Below are 14,582 nucleotides of genomic sequence, written 5' to 3' on the forward strand. Positions count from 1 at the left end.
TTGCATACACTAAGTCTCGGGCCGAGTTCTCATTAATTGAAACAAGTTATTTAATGAAAAAAATTTCACCACACCTATTAGGTTCTTTTTATGGACTTCAAGTGTCCATCACTCTTACCTTTACTGACATGTACTTCTAAGTATCTACCATGAAATCCTGAATACTTGAAGTATCAAACTGCACTTCAAGGTCCCTATTTAAGGACATTATGTATGATTCACATTGATTCCATTCCACCATAGGATAGATATTGACCATTTGTTAATGAAATTTTGGCTAGGAGTGATATATATATACTCGAGAGTAGTTCTACAACTGGTGAGTTAAGCTTCTAATTGGGTTAGATTTCTTGATCATTTTGAACCTTATACATCTGAAAGTTCAGGCCATGTAGTTGTAACTTTGAAGATTGAGAATTGAATTGATATAACCTGAATGAAATTGATAAATCTAGTGAAACCTCTTGTGAATTTATCTGAACCTGAATTAAATGATCCTTATACCTTTTCCCTAAATCATTAAAGTTGACAATTTGAGCCTGGACCTTGATTCTGAATCTGCATGTTGAACCAATGAACCACTTTGAACTTCTAAACCACTTTGAACTACTTTAAACCTTAGTTAGAAGTGGTTCAAAATCATAAATTAAAAGTTTCAAAACCATGTCCACATTAGGTACTAACATTGTACAATGTGATGTGATATGAAATTACAATAGGAGAGCCTATTTATAAAGGCCTCTAGGAAGCTTGTAGAACAATCTAGAAAGTGCTAGAAGATAAGGTTGACAACTAGGCATAAATCCAAAAAAGGTTGATTATCCTCCATGTAGATGAGAGGATAAGTATGACAAAGTAGGAACAAACTCTCGTGTTATCAACAACTCCTAGATAAAAACTAATAACTAAATGCATTTATCTAAGTAAACTTAAGTAAAGTGTAAATAATAATTAGTTACTCTAACACATCCAACATCATGAGATGACTGAATTTTCTTCCATTTGTGGCCATTTTGAAAGATCTTTAGACATCTTCCTTAACAATTTTAAGATTTTGACTCAAAAAGCCTAATTAGGCCTAGTTCCAATTATCCCTAGTAATCCACTAATTTCTCTTTCTTGTAGAAACTCTCCAAGAAACCTAATAAATAAATTCCAGACTTGAATACCCTTTTGGATTCCCTAAAATATTTTTTAGGTCTTAAAACCCTTAGTTGTCCATACAAGTGACTCCTATTATGTAGGTCAAATAGGTTTAAAAGGCCTACTTCCTAGGACTAGACCACAAACTTGTTTGGAAACTTTCCTAAATGGATTGGTAGGACCTCAACCTCTAGGAAATGTTAAGATATGACTACTCAAAGATCTATTATGCTTTTGTTGTATATGCCATCATATAAAATGAAACCTAGTGATCCAAAAATGACCACTCAAAGATCCATTATGCTTTTCTTGTATCAAATTCTCTCTAATAGAGCCTCTAGGAACACACAATTGATTCACTTTGAACAAAAGATCACTTTTCAAAGTATACTTAGCATAACTACTATGAAAATGATTCTTATATTTAGCACATACCTTATATATGTTAGAAAAGTCCTCATCATCTGCATATAGATCCTAGAAATGATCTTTTCCCATGCTCTTCTACTGAATTTCTTGGAGTGTGAGTGGCCTTCTAGACAATGCATCTACCACCTTGTTTATAACACCCTTCTTGTGCTTTATATTAAAGGTATATTCTTATAGGTATTTAACCCACTTCATGTGCTTGTGACTTAACTTCTCTTGTGAATTCAAGAAACTAGGTGCTTGATTGTCTAAATACACAATGAACTCCTTGGGAAGCAAATAATGCCTCCACTTTCTTAGAGATTGGACCAATTCATACATTTCTAGGTCATAGGATTAGTATTTCCTCTTGGCTTTACTTAACTTTTCATAATGAAAGGCTACTAGTTTTCCCTCTTGGTTTAGAAAAATCCCAATTGCTAAATTGCTAGCATCACATTTAATGGTGAAAAGTCTTTCAAATCTTGGTAGCATTAAACTAGGTTGTGTAGCAATATTTTCCTTCGGTAACTCAAGACTCATGTTAGCATGATCATTCCACACAAACTTGGTTTTCATTCCTCCTTTGATAGTATCTAACATAGGAGCACAAATTGCACTAAACTGTCTTATGAATTTCCTATAGTATTGTGCCAGACCATGAAAACGTCTTACCTCTGTTGCTGACTTTAGAGTAGGCCAATTCATGATAGCTTCAACCTTGCTTGTATCCATTTTTAGTTGGCCACATGTTATAACAAACCCAAGGTACATTAGCTCCATTTTGATGAACTTACACTTCTCCAAGTTGGTCATCAACTTCTCCTCATGTAGCTTCTTGAAAACAATGTTGAGTTGTTCTAGGTGCTTACTCTTTGTCTTTGTCTAAATTAGTATATCATCTAGATACAAAACTAAAAACTTTCTTATGTAGTCCTTGAGAACTTCATTCATGAGTCTCATGAATGTGGAGGAGGCATTAGACAATCCAAATGGCATGACAAGCCATTCATACAACCCTTCATTGGTCTTGAAGGGTGTTTTCCACTCATCTCCTTCATGTATTCTTATTTGGTGATAACCACTCTTCAAGTCTATCTTGATATAGTACTTGGATTCACTTAGATATTCCATTAGGTCTTTAATCCTAGGAATAGGGAACCTATACCTAATGGTTATCCTATTTATGGCTCTTGAATCCATACAAAGCCTCTAAGTTCCTCCTTTCTTTGGTGCAAGTACAGTAGATACGACACATGGACTAATACTCTTCATAATTAGGCCTTGGTTTGGGAGTTCTTGTATTTGTCTTGCTATTTCTTCATTTTGTTGAGGGGTCATCTTGTAGGTTGCTTTTTTAGGTAGGGTAGCTCCTAGAATTAGGTCTATCCTATGGCTTATAGCTCTTTTAGGAGGTAAGCTTGATGGTTGTCCATCACTTACAATACCTTGGTAAGCTTGCAAAATCCCTTGAATTTGTTTAGGTAACTCTACCTTCTTAGTCTCCTTATCCTCATTTCCCTCCTTTGGTCTCAACACCAATGCAAAACCTACACCTTCACTTTCTTCCATGGTTTGTAGGAACTCTTTTCACTCACTATCAACACATTTGGACCAATTGTCTTTTCTTTAGCATCTTCCATCAATTATTGTATTTTGAAAGTCACATTGTCCTTCTTAAAGGTATAAGAGTTCTTTGCTCCATCATGGATAGCTTGGTAATCAAATTTCCATGGTCTACCTAAGAGAAAATGACATTCATCCATAGGTAACACATCACATAAAAATTTATCCTCATACCTTCCAATTGAGAACTCCGCCCATGCTTTCTCATTTACTGACACATATTGGCCTTTGTTGAGAAATTTGACCTTATAAGGATTAGTGTGGGGTATCCTTGTTAGTTTTAGCTTGCTGACTACTTCCTCTAACACAATGTTGTCAGTAGACCCTAAGTCAATAATGACTCTAGACACTTTTCCCATCATTTTGCACTTTATCCTAAATAAAGATCTTCTTTGACTTGGCTCCTCCTTTACAGGATCTTTGATCAAAGTTCTCCTCATCATGAGGTTCTCTCCTTCTTTTGAATTCAATGGTCTACTATATTAGACTCATCTTGAACTAAGTTTATCCTCTTATGACCTCTGTGTGATGAACCACTTTTCTCTAGACATCTATAAGTTGGGTGCCCCATTTGATTGCAATTGTAGCATTTCATATTGGCAATGTAGTTGCCTCTTCCTCCTTGCCCACCACTTCTTCCTCTAGAATTAGAATTTCTTCCTCTACCACCTCTACTTGAGCTTCCTTCTTGTTGTTCACTGAATTTCACCTCACCTTGAGTCCTTGAATCTGAACATTTTCCACCATAGCCACCTCTTTGACCTTTATTATCCTTGCTCTTAGCTTTATCTTTAGAGGTTTCTTGCTTCCTCTCTCTTTTCTCTTCTATCTTCAAGGCCATTTGATGACATTTCCTAATGGTTTTGAATTTTTCTAGTCTCATCTCCTCTTGAATTGACCATTTAAGGTCATTCAAGTACCTTGCACGCTTAATGCTTTCATCTTCAATTACTTTAGATCTCAAACATAGCTTTTGAAATTCCTCAGTGTATGCTTGGACATCCAAATCTTTTTGTCTAAGATTTTTTTTTCTCCTATGAAGCTAAACTTCATAGTCATCAGGAAGATAGGTTTGCTTCACTTTATTTATCACACCCTTCCATGTAACAATAGGACCTTTTCCATCCTTCTCTCTTTTAGTTTGCACAAACTTCCACCAAGTAAGAGTTGAACCTCTTAATCTAGACTTGGCCACCACAACTTTTTGTGCTTTAGAGATACCATCACATTCAAAATGGTTCTCAATGTTGTCAATCTAGTCCACAACTAACTCTGGATCCATTTTTCCACTAAATAGTTGTACTCCTTCTAGAGCTTTGCCACTCAATATTTTTAATGCCTTCAAGAATGGCTCTTCAAGGAGAATAGGATCAGGGCTTGGTGCTTCTTCTTCCAACTCTAGTTCCTTCTCCCTTGCTTCTTTTTCTTCCTTTAGGCCAATATTCTCTTTTAACCTATCAGCTTTTTCTTGGACTTCACCCAAGAGTTGCTCCATTTGAGCTATTCTTTCCCTTAGTGACTTGTCTTCTTCTTGTTCTTCAACCTTCTTGGCTAAATCAATGTTAGTCACCATAGTTGTATCTTATACTATTCCACTTGGTGTATTATCTCCCATGGATTCTATATTCTGCAACATCCACCACAAGTCTAATCAAACATACTTTGATACCAATATGGTGTGAGTGTTCCAAGGGTTGCTTGAACTGCTCCTCAAGAGACCTAGCTTGTCTCTTCTAGGAACCTATCTAGCTAGGTGCTTGATTGGTTTGGAGGATTAACTTTAAAAAATCCAAACTCATCTCCAAGAGTTTTATCTCTTGTTCTTACCCTCAGAAGACAAACACTCTTTTTTAGTACTCTTCTCCACACCTCATTTAGAAGGATCTAAGTGCAACTTTCTCTCTAACTACATCCCTCATTGTAGGGTCATCCAACATCATGAGATCACTCCATTTTCTTCCATTTGTTTCCATTTGGAAAGATATTTAGACCTCTTCCTTAATGATTTCAAGATTTTGACTCAAAAAGCCTAATTAGGCCTAGTTCCAATTAGCCCTAGTAATCCACTAATTCCTCTTTCTTGTAGAAACTCTCCAAACAACTTGAAAAATAAAATCTAGATTTGAACACCATTTTGGATTCCCTAAAATATTTTATATGTCTTAAAACATTAAGTTGTCTATACAGGTGATTCCTATTGTGTAGGTCAAATAGGTCTAAAAGGCCTACTTCCTAGGACTAAACCACAAACTTGATTAGAAACTTGCCTAAATGGATTGGTAGGACCTCAACCTCTAGGATATGTTAAGATATGATTATCCCCTTCCTATAACTATACTCTTTTTGTATATTACTTCTATCTCCTTCACAAAATCATTGATTCAACACTATCAAACCTCTAACCAGGCCTTCCTAGCTTGCCTAGGGCTTGAGTTTAAAAATAGCTTCCCAAAATTTCACAACTTTAAATCCTATACATATGTACATTGGTGACTCCCCTAAATTTTCCATCTACCCTCAGGTGTTTCCCATAGTTAGATTTCATGGGAGAGCCATTTCTTCATAGACTGGTTAGCATAGATGTGGTGAATAGGTTGTACACAAAACAAATTACTAGAGAAACTAAACTAACTCTACACTCTAAGAATAAAAAATGAAAACACTTAAAAATAATTTGATTACATTAATCTAATGCAAGTTTTACTCCTTCAATCCATATAAAATCACATAAGAATAAAATGGTTGGTCTGCACTATTACTCACATTCACATTCACTCTATTTCTTTTCCAAAACTTCTTACAATGTCTCCATCCCTCGAGATTGAGCCTTTCATTGGTAATAGATGCTATTTTCCTAGTTTTTAGGCCATCTTAATTGATTTTCTAGTCCTCATATTTATGGGATCCAAGGTAACAGAGTTGCATGCAACATTTGCAATAAATTACAAATGTTGTCATGACAACTTTTTAACAACATTTGGCATCTTTGTACTTATGCCATTTCCCTTGTTTCTAGGACCTCTAACTCCTTTAGGTTGATGTATAAACATCATAAATGACCTTAAATAATATTTCCTATCTATCCTATGTGTGATGACACATTTAAAGACTCAAACTCACTACTACTTCTAAACACTAAAAATATGAAATAACTACTAACAATAGCTATTTGTGTGACCTTAGTCCTAATGACTAACTCACTTGACTAACAATGAAAATGACCTTCTAAGGTCAAAAAAAATAACCTAGCCTATGCTCTTGACTTAGCTAGAGTCAAGTACAAGCCAGATAATGGAGGTTTCCTAGGTGTGCTCCTGCACCATTTTCTCAATCCATAAAAGAGATCCATGATAGTGCGAAGAAAATAATAACTAAAATTGTTGACAAGTTGAAGAAAAAGGTGGACACATCTAGGAGAGGTGTTTAGATTCACATAGGTGATCTTGTGATGGTGCCTTTAAAAAAACATAGGTTGCAAAAAGGAATGCCCCACAAGTTAAAATGAGAAGACTAGGCCCTTGTAGGATACTTGAAAAATATGGCACTAATTATTATAAATTTGATTTACTTGAAGATGTAGGACTCTCACATGTGTTTAATGTTGCAAACTTGGTGGCCTATAAATGACCTATCCAAGATGTTGATCAAAACCTTAATGAGGTCACCCAAAAGGTAGATGATCTAAAGTTACTATTAGCATGAATGTTGATGACACTACATTGGGGGAGTATCCTAAGCATTGTAGAGCATTGATATGTTACATTCATTACTATATTTTTCATGGATGTCAACATAGTAGCGATTCTCTTATGATTGGAAGAATAGCAGTCAGTAATGTTAGTATGTGCAGAATTTGATGAAGTTCTAGATGATGTGCAGTGGAGGACATGTTCCTAAGGTTGTCTTGATGATGTGGTTTAAATGATTAAGCCTGATTTGATGTTGTATAGAAGTTGCACTTTATTTACTTGAAGTAGTGCAGAAGACATAGCATCTATCTGGTAGCTTCTGATGTTTGCATTATATCTTTTAGCCAAGATATAATGAGGAGATGCATAATTAGCCAAAGACTCAAGACAATCATGTGATGATGCTAGTGTGTGCACAAGACATGGTTTCACACATGTGAAATTTTGTATAGATTGTGAGTCAACAATGTTATTATTAATTAATTATATTATTTTAATTAATTGGGAAAAGCTTAAGGCTGACTCAAGGAATTATTATGAAGATATGGTATAAAGGAAAGTTTTTTTCCTTGATTGTATAGTAGACCTAAATTAGAGGATCAAGTGGAATGCGAAGTACTAGTGCACAGTTTGAAAAGGAGCAAAATGCTTACTAAATGCATGTAAGTGATCCAAGAGATCATTAGATGTGTAGTATGAGATCTAGTTACAAGATCTAAAGGAGCACAAGTCTGATTGGTAGGATAGAAATAGAGGAAGAAGTACATTTCAGTTCTATTATTCTAGAAGGAATAATACTGAGATCATTTGTATAGTGGGTCTAGTTGTCTTCCACAACTCCTAACAAGGATTCAAAGTCTCCTAATAGGCACTCATATGTAATAAATGTTATAATAGACTCCTAATAGGGTCTATCCTCTAATAAGTAATATTTATATTAGTACATCATCTTGTGGGTACCATCCCCATCTAGGTTGTCCCTCTTATCAAGGGTTTCCCTAGTTAACATATCTGGTGTTAATTGTGTATAAGTATCTTGTTGTGGTTTCAATTTATATTACATGGTTAACTTTGTTTAAGGATAATTTTTGTGATGATAATCAATGGAGAATATGTTCAAGAAATTTAGTTCGAGATTCAATGGGGCCAACTATGATAGTTGGAAGGAAAAGATGAAGACTCATATGTTGTGCATGGGTCTAGGTTATTGGATCTTGAAAAAGAGTGTAAAGACAATTGTGGAAGAAGAAAAGCTTGAAGAATGTAGTGAAGCAGAGAGAGATTTTGTTCATGTGCAACATGAGAGCCAGAGAAGCCCTACTATCAGCTCTTCAAGAGAATGAATATAATCAGGTACAGGCATTTCAAACTTCTCGCAAAATTTGGAAAGCATTAGAAGTTACTTTTGAAGGTGATTATCATCAAAAAAGAATGAAATTACAAAGTTGGATTAGTGCATCTCAAGATGCTAAGATGATGAAAGATGAATCCATATGAAATTATGTTGGTTTAATATTAGAAATTGTTTGAGGTATTCAACCTCTTGGTGGAACTAAACAAGATGATAAGGTTATATGGAGGATCTTGAAAATTTTATCACACCATTCAAGCAAATAGCTCAGATGATTCAACTAGTAATGCCCTACACCATAGATTTCACAAAGGAAACCTTGCTCAGAAGATTAAACTCTGTAGAAGAAAAAATGTGACAATCTAGAGAATTAGCCAGAGTTGAGACAACTTTTAGTGCTATGAAATTTTTACCTAATCTATCAAGAAGTACAAGTGCAAGAGGAGACTTTGCTAGTAGTAGCAGATCTAAAAAAGATAAGAAGATTGAAGAAGGAATAACCCTTCTGGTAAGAAGAGAAAAAGATGGTAAGAAAATATTTAAGTGTTGGACTTGTGATTAATATGGTCATTATGCAGCTAAATTTCCTAAAGAGAGAAAAAGTTTAGAGGAAAATTTAAGCCTAGAAGAGATAAGGATAAAAATTATTTATACACTAATAAGGATGAAGAATATGATTAAAAAGATCAAAGTGAAAGTGATGATGAATTAGGATTTTTGGCTACTAAGGAAGATAATCTTGATAAAGAAATTAGAGAAGAAAGATCTCTAGTTAACCAAGTTCATAAGAAATCATATTGGATAATTGATAGTGGATGTTCACATCACATGACTGGTGATATGAACAAATTTGTCAAGTTCAGAAATCATGATGGAGGTATTGTTAGAGTTGGTAACAATGTAGCCTATCATATTATAGGGATTGGATCTATTACTCTTGATGGAAAAACTAACACTGATGATGTTTACTTTTTTCATGGTCCGAAACATAATTTGTTGAGCTTTGGACAGTTGGTGGATAAGGTATATATGTTATAGTTCACAGAGAAGACTTGCATTATCAAAGACAAAGATGGTAAGTTGATTGGAACTAGAACTAGATCCAGAGGTAATGTATTTCATTTAAATCCTACTAAAATAACATGCTTGGTTGATAACAGTTGGTTATGGCATAGAAGGTTCTGTCAAATAAACTTTGATAATATTATGAAAGTTAGTAGAACATTTGTAGTGAGAGATTTGCCTAAGATTATTAAGCCTACTAATGTTTTATGCAAGGAATGTATTTTGGCTGAGCAAAGAAAAGTGTCTTTTCCAAGCAAGAAATTCTCTACTATAGAGAAATTGGAGATTGTTCGTAGAGATCTGAGTGGTCCTACAAGAACCAGAGGATTTTATGGTGAAAGGTACTTTATGATTTTTTTTGATAATTTCACTAGGATGATGTGGGTAGAATTTTTAAAGAGAAGTCTGAAGTATTTGAAAAATTTAAGATATTGAAGAATAAAATTGAAAATGAATCTAGTGTTAAGATTAGATAGAGGAGGAGAGTTCGCTTCTAGAAAGTTGAACATGTTCTATGAAGATAATGGAATCAAAAGAAATTTATCCTCACCTAGAATACCTAAATAGAATGGGATTGCTAAAAGAAGGAACAAATTAGTAGCAGAAGCAACAAGAGTGATGTTATTTGAGAATAATGTCTCAAAGACATTTTGGAGAGAAGCAATTAACACTACACTATATACTCTAAATAGAGTACAAATTAAAAAAGGTATGAGCAAGATAACTTATGAGTTATGGTTTGGTCACTCACCATCAATCAAGCGTTTCAGAATATTTTGAAGTAAGTGTTGCATAAAGAAAGGTGATGATATTGGTAAGTTTGATCCTAGAAGCGATGAAGATATGTTTCTTGGTTACTCATTTGAAAGTAAATCTTATAGATGTTTCAACTATAGAACTAAGACAATAGTTGAATCCACAAATGTAATGATTGATGAAAAGTTTGGTAATAAAGAGAAGATGGTAGATTATAATTCTGATAAAGAAGAGGATAATTCTTGAATTATTAGATAGAAGGCTGAAGTTATTTTTGAGACTAACAATGAATTGTAGAATGATGTATCTGTTAAGCTTAGAGAAGAACAAAAATCTGAACCTAGAGAAGAGATAAGAGTTAAGATGTCAACTCTACTTCCAGTAGAAACATGACAAAGAATCACCCTCCAGAGTAGATAATTAGTAGCAAGGATAAAGGAGTGATGACAAGGAATAGAGTGAATGAGGAATTGTGTCTAATTTCTCAAGTGGAACCTAAGAGAATAGATGAGGCATGTTAGGATTATCACTAGATGCAAGCTATGAAAGAAGAACTAGACTAGATTGAAAAGAATGAGACATGGAAAATTAGTTCCTAGACCTAAAGATAAAAATACTATAGGAACCATATGGGTATACAAATATAAGATGAATGTGCAAGGAGAAGTTTTGAGAATAAGGCCAAACTTGGTTGCAAAGCTTATTCACAGCAAGAAGGCATAGATTATGAAGATACATATGCACCTGTGACAAGAATGGAAGCATCAAGGATGTTCTTGGCTTATGCAAAAAGCAAGAATTTCAAGGTTTATTAGATGGATGTCAAGTTAGCTTTTTCGAATGGAGAACTTGAAGAAGAAGTCTACATTGAGCAACCTGATGGATTCCCTCTAAAAAAAGATAAAAATTTTGTATGCAAACTAAAGAAAGCACTGTATGGTCTAAAACAAGTGCCTAGAACCTAGTATGCAAGGTTGGATAGGTATTTGTCTAAGCTTGGATTTATTAAAGGTATAATAGATGGTAATTTAAATCTAAGGAAAATTGATGATGGTCTATTTATCATTGTAATATTTGTGGATGACATAATATTTGACGGAAATAATGAAGAAAGTGATAAGTTTGTTGAAGAGATGAAAAATGAATTTGAAATGAGCACGATAGGAGAAACAAAGTTTTTCCTAGGATTGCAGATTGCATAGAACAAAGATGGAATATTTATTTCACAAACTAAGTATCTAAAAGATTTGTTGAAAAGATTTGGTTTGGAGAATTGTAGACCTATTGATACACCCATGATAATTGGTCATAAGTGTTGGAAATATATATGATCGGCTAAGTTACTAAGAGGGGAGGGGTGAATCAGTAACTAAGAAAACTTAATCCTTTATCTCTTCAATTGATTCTTCATATGAAGATCAGCTATGTCACATATATGGAATTGAAGTTCGAGATACATGTCATTTCACATAAGATATACAACTTGATAAGACTCAATAGTGTATCATGTGAAGTAGTGGATGGGTCTATGCAAGATCATGGTTAACCAAACTATGCCTTTAAGTGGCAATAAAAAATTAGAAAATCAAGATATATGTCAACTTGACGTGCAATTTTCTACTTGTTATTAACTTTATATCAAAAAGTTGAGAGAAAATAATCTCTACAAAATTGAATCTAGTTTCTAAACTACTAGGACTTATCTCAAAAAAATTAAAAAATTCATTGGTCAAAATTTTGAATTATAATGCAATATTACAAAAATTTCAAAACAAAAATAAGAAGTAGAAGTATGTTTGACCACCTTAATCAAAACCAAATGATAATATTTTTTAATAATATTCTAGATATAAGTAGTAGACTCATACCTGGATGTGACACATATTTTTGGGTATTTTTATTCTAAATAAATAATTAATAATTAATTTTTGACTTTAGTATTTTTGGAATAAAAAAACTCTCATGTCTGACCACCTTAACTAATTCAAAACTATGTAAAATTAAATTTTTCATTTATTTTCCTTATATTAGAAGAAACATAGAATGTGATGCATCTTTTGGATTTAAAAAATGTTCTACCATTTGAAAGTTACAGTTGTTTTTCAAGTAATGTGTTATTCAGCGCTTTATACATAACTCCATTAGAAAATAAGTAATAATTACTTATTAAAGTCATAATTTGACAAACCTTACATTTATGGGAAGATAAGAATATTCTTAAGAAACTCTTTTCATTTCATCAAATTTTGGTGAAAAAAAAGTCGTCAGCTACATGTTTGAAGTAAAAATCACATAAAAATAGGCCAAAAGCACATTTTTAGGATGTTTTTAAAGTTGACCATATAGGTTTGGTATCAAAAAATATAGTGGACCTTATAAAGATATTTATTGTTTTCATTTACTATCAAGGTGGGTGGAAAAAAATTTGGAATAGATTTTGAAATGGTTTGAGATATTTTAGAACTACAAATTTTTTAGATTGCCACTTTTTGGCACACCATGATCCTGCACATACCCGAATCTTGTGTACAAAGTGGTCAAAAATAATATGTCATTTGACCTTACCGAGTTGATGTTGAATCAGTTCAACAAAACCACGAAAAGCATCAAAACTTCAAAGAAAAACCCTTGTAAGTTTGGTTCATTCTTAACTTGTCTATTTTTCTTTGTGAAAAAGTCCTTCCTACCAAAAGGTATAGTCATGTGGAGAAAGGATATACCTTTTCTTTACCAAATTAATGAATATATAACAAAAATGGGAGAAAACTATGTTAGTATTATGGATAACTATTTTGATGCATTTAAGGACAAGAAGAATAATAGATTCAAAATTCCTAAGAAACGTGTTGAAGATTACAAAGATGATATTTGTTTCATGGTTGATAGTGATAAAGTGTATATACAAGCAGTTAGACCAAGAATTGTATGGGTCAAGCCTCTAGGTTACGAGGTTAATATTTTACCCTAGACTGGTACAATGATTAGAAAGTAACAATGAGGCTTGATCTGATAACAACTTACAACACACTTGCAGATTGTAGATCTCTATTTTCAGTTCTCCATTCTACTTGGCTTTCACACACTTTAGCTCTGAGAGCTTGTTCACCCTTCAAGCATCCATATCCTTAAGCCTTCTTTCTTTGCTTTCCAATAATAGTTTCTTCTCTTAGGTTATTGAATGAAGCAATACCCTAGACTCCATGTCTTCCTTAAGTTCTCACACATGAAAACCTTTGTTTTTGACTAACCAACTCTATAAACAGAAAATTAAGATCTTCTGTTGTTCAACCTCCATCATCCATTTTAGGGCTAGGTTGGATTAGGTAGGATTCAATGAATCTATTCATCATTATAGTTTGTTCCCTTCTAGAAACTTCTCCTTCAATCTTCTTTGAATTTTCCTAAAAATGGTTCATCTTGAATTCTATGCCACTAGCTCATCAAGATTTTTCTTCCACATGGTTCACACAATCCAAGAAATCAAAGTTGTTAACTCAGATTCATCAAATTCATGATCTTTATTACAATTTTGACACTCAACATTAACTTTCTTTTGATGCTCGACACATACTATTTTTCCTAGCATCCACTATCAAAACACTCAACATGAACTAAAGTTTACTAGTGCTCGACATCAACTAAACTTTACTTGGCTTACACTTTAAACACTCGAAATACACTGAAATTTGACTTTTCTGGGATTCAACTAATTTTTTACTCAACTTACATTAAATTTTCTCTGCACCTATTGTGTAGATTGTTAAGCTTGCCAAACACATTTCATTTAACTTGTTCTTCTAAACTTAATTAGTGTATCCATCCTTTGCAACCTTAAGTAGATTATCAATGCACTATAATATCACTATCCTAATTGATCCTTGTACTTCTTTTAGATATCATAACTCAACCTTTCCTCTAGGTACTATTGTTACCTCATTTTATCAAATCCTCTTCATCGATCAAACAAATGATAGTACTCAAATCATCTAAGTAGTTGTCTTACCAACAAGTAGCAGGTTTGACATTAGTGAAAAAACAATGATTGAAACACATATTCATACTTGTATCAATCTATTTTGAACATTTTATTCTTTCATTATGATGTAGAGTGCACATGATAGAAACTTGGGTGACCTTGGTAAATCTTCCAACATACACTAATATGTTGTTCAATGCTGATTATATCTTTCACTCTTCCTTTCCTAGGTTTACTCCTTACTCCTAGGGTCTACCTTCCTTTAAAGACACAACAACTCACAAGGTGATGATTCAAGTCCTAGGGAACTCTAGACATTTTCAAATTATGGATTTATCCTAAATATCAACAATCAAAATACCTTATTAAGTTTGGACACACAAACTGAATTTTGTGGCTTTTAGCCTTCTTGTAAACTAGGTCTATCCAAGTAGTTTTCCTCTAAACCAAGGGTAAGGTTGTGGACTTAGGAAATTTTGAGATGGATTTAGTCTACTCAAATGTAACACTTTCATTTCCCCAAAAACTAAGCACCAATCTTACTCCTGCAACACAAAATACTTGCAAA

The sequence above is a fragment of the Cupressus sempervirens genome, chromosome 3 (assembly GCF_028749045.1).
Source record: "Cupressus sempervirens isolate cs-2001-9-10 chromosome 3, ASM2874904v1, whole genome shotgun sequence".
Classification (NCBI taxonomy): Eukaryota; Viridiplantae; Streptophyta; class Pinopsida; order Cupressales; family Cupressaceae; genus Cupressus; species Cupressus sempervirens.